This window comes from Micromys minutus (genome assembly GCF_963924665.1).
Source record: "Micromys minutus genome assembly, chromosome: 9".
Taxonomy (NCBI): Eukaryota; Metazoa; Chordata; class Mammalia; order Rodentia; family Muridae; genus Micromys; species Micromys minutus.
The window spans coordinates 47,285,170-47,288,418 of NC_137978.1; positions in this window are offsets into that span (position 1 = coordinate 47,285,170).

The window sequence follows — 3,249 nt, forward strand, 5'->3', positions numbered from 1 at the left end:
ACACAGAGACAGATAGAGAGGGTGGAAAGACACAGAGACACAGAGAGAGACAGAGGAAGAGAGGGGAGACAGACAGACAGACAGACACTGTGTACCCAGCAAGAGCCAAGGATGCCAGAGGAAGGGGAGTGGCAGGGACTTTCTGGCTCTGAGCAACCTGCTCTCTACCCACTTCCCTATAGATAGGTAGTGATGCAGGAGGCAAGAGAAGTGATTTTCTTTTTTTTTCTTTGATCCCTCTGTTTTGTAGCTGGCCCTGCTGGTTCTGCATCAGACACACTGGCTCGAAGTTCTTCAGGAACTCTCACACTGCATTTTCTCTCCCTCTACAAGATCCATATTAATGTGCTCCATTTTACAGACAAGAAAACCGAGGCTCGGCCCAGGTATATACCTTGACCAAAATCAGTAAGCATGTTTTTGGGTTGTCTGGCTGGTTAGTTTTGTGGTTTTGTTCTTTTTTTGAGACAGAGTCTAACAAAGTAACCACTGGCCTCAAACCCTCTTACCTCAGCCTCTGGGTGCTGGGATTTATAGGTGTTCTGCACCGGGCTCCAGACTGTGTAAGAGGCACATCTAAGAACTGATCTCTGGTCTGTTTCTACAGGTGGCAATTTTGCCTGTCAGAGGGATGGGCTGTTCTCCCAAAGGGTTCCTGTCCCCATAGCAACCATGACAGGAACTCCCTGGTGAACTGCACTTTAGAGTTTGTGCCTGCCTTATTGCTTGAATGCCTTGAAGATTTATCATCCCTATTTCAGAGATAAGGAAACTGAGGCTCCAAGAATGGGTATGACCTGGCTGAGATTACAGAGCTCCTAAGCAGCAAAGCTACTACTGTTCAAATGGAGCGCAGTGACTAGAGTTTTGTTTTTTTTTTTTTTTTAACTCCCGGGTGGAGGAAGAGGGTCTGTTTCCTGCTCTTCTCAAGGAAGGGCAGTTCCGTTTTATTGTGGTTCTTTTGAGCCGGTCTCACTAGGTAACTAAGGGTGTGCCACCATTCCCAGCCAGTTTGAGGACATTTTTAGAGCTCAGGGAGAGGCACTGGGTGTGACCTTTGCCACCTTGGGAGCTGCTCCAGGCATTAGGTACCTTTGACTCCTTGGGTAGAAGAGGGAGGGTTTAGCCACGCTTGGTTCAATCCTAGCTAGTACTTCCTGACTGGGCGTCCTGGAGCCAGACACTTAGCTCCTCCGTTTTTTCCTTGGCTTCATGGGTAACATGAGGAAACAGAAACAGACCCATAGACTTGTAAGGACTGAGGTAATACATACATGTACATCATGAGCACAAACAGTAAGTGCTGACTAAACATTGGAGATTATTAATACTGTTACTCTATGTAACATTACCTTTTCACAAAGCAAGTTGCCTAGCTCGCTACATCTTTTCCACAGGAAATACCAAGGTTCTTATTGGACAAGCAAGGCCCCAAATCTTAATTTTTACTGAAGGAGGCATCACTGCTGACGCTGGCATATTAACAATTTTTATTTGTGATTGGGTCAGCGTCTCACTTTGTAACCCAGACTGTCCTGGAACTCTATGTAGACCAGGCAGGCCTTGAACTCACAGACATCAGTGAGTTCTGCCTCTGACTAAGTTGTGGGATCTAAGGCACATCATACTAGGCTCGATCTGTTGTTTTAAAACAAAGGCTTGCCCAAGATGTCCTTGGATTCATTGCCCAGGTAATTCTCCTGCCTCAGCTTTCAAGTACAAGGATTAAGATCATGAACCACCACACAGGGATTAGTAACCATAAACATTGTCAGATCTATTATTTCCACCCAATAGCTGCTGATATATGTCAATCAGTGTGCTACATGCTTCAAATATACTGTTTCCTTTAAATGTGTTTGAGACAAGATCACATATAGTCCAGGGTGAGACCAAATTTGCCACGCAGCTGCAGCTGAGGATGATCTCAAACTTCTTTTCTTTTTAATTTTTTTTTGGGGGGGGCGGGCAATGATGACAGGTTTTCTCTGTGTAGCCCTGGCTGACCTGGAACTTGCTCTGTGGGTCAGGCTGGTCCAGATCCACCTGCCTCTGCCTCCTGAGTGCTGGGATTAGAGGCCTGCAGCAACAGGACCACCAGATCAACCTTAAATTTCTAATCCTTTTTTTTTTTAAATATTATGTGTTGGTTAGGTTTTTTTTTTTTTTAGGGATTTTAAATGTATGTGAATATACTCTAACTATCTTTCAGACACACCAAAAGAGGGTGTCAGATCCCATTAAAGATGGTTGTGAGCCACCATGTGGTTGCTGGGAATTGAACTCAGGACCTTTGGAAGAGCAGCCAGTGCTCTTAACTGCGAAGCCATCTCTCCAGCCCAATTTCTCATCCTTTTACTGTCACCTCCTGAACACTTGGATCACAGAGGCACCGCTACATCTGTAGGCTTAGATTTTTCAAAACCTACTTTAATAAGGGCTTTTAAACCCTTTAACTTCCCTTCTAGCCCACCACCCAGGTAGTGGAAAGGAGAGGTTAATAGGGCAAAGGGGGATGTGGACCTGTTTAGAAATGCTTCTTTGGGACGACTCCAATCTTGGTTGTCAGGATATCAGTGTTTCAGTTCACACAAATCAGCAGTGGCAGCTCAAACCACTCACAAACACCATTCGCACATGCATAGGCAACAGCAGTTTAATCCAGAAGAAACCTCTAGGCTCTGCCAATCAGCCTGAGTCGGAAGTGGCAATCATGAGAAGTTCTTTGGTGGGTTTCTCTCTACAAAGTCACAACAAACAATGATCATGGAAGAAGGCAAGGTGAACCAAGGTGGTGATGGTTGTTGTCTCCTCGGTGTCAGAGTGGCAAGGTGAGCCAATGCCACAGGTGGAGATGGTTGTTGTCTCCTCGGTGTCAGAGTGGCAAGGTGAGCCAATGCCACAGGTGGAGATGGTTGTTGTCTCCTCGGTGTCAGAGTGGCAAGGTGAGCCAATGCCACAGGTGGAGATGGTTGTTGTCTCCTCGGTGTCAGAGTGGCAAGGTGAGCCAATGCCACAGGTGGAGATGGTTGTTGTCTCCTCGGTGTCAGAGTGGCAAGGTGAGCCAATGCCACAGGTGGAGATGGTTGTTGTCTCCTCGGTGTCAGAGTGGCAAGGTGAACCAATGCCACAGGTGGAGATGGTTGTTGTCTCCTCGGTGTCAGAGTGGCAAGGTGAGCCAATGCCACAGTGTTGTCCACTGGCTATCGGGTTATACTTACACCGTTTCCAAACATCACATGTTCTCTC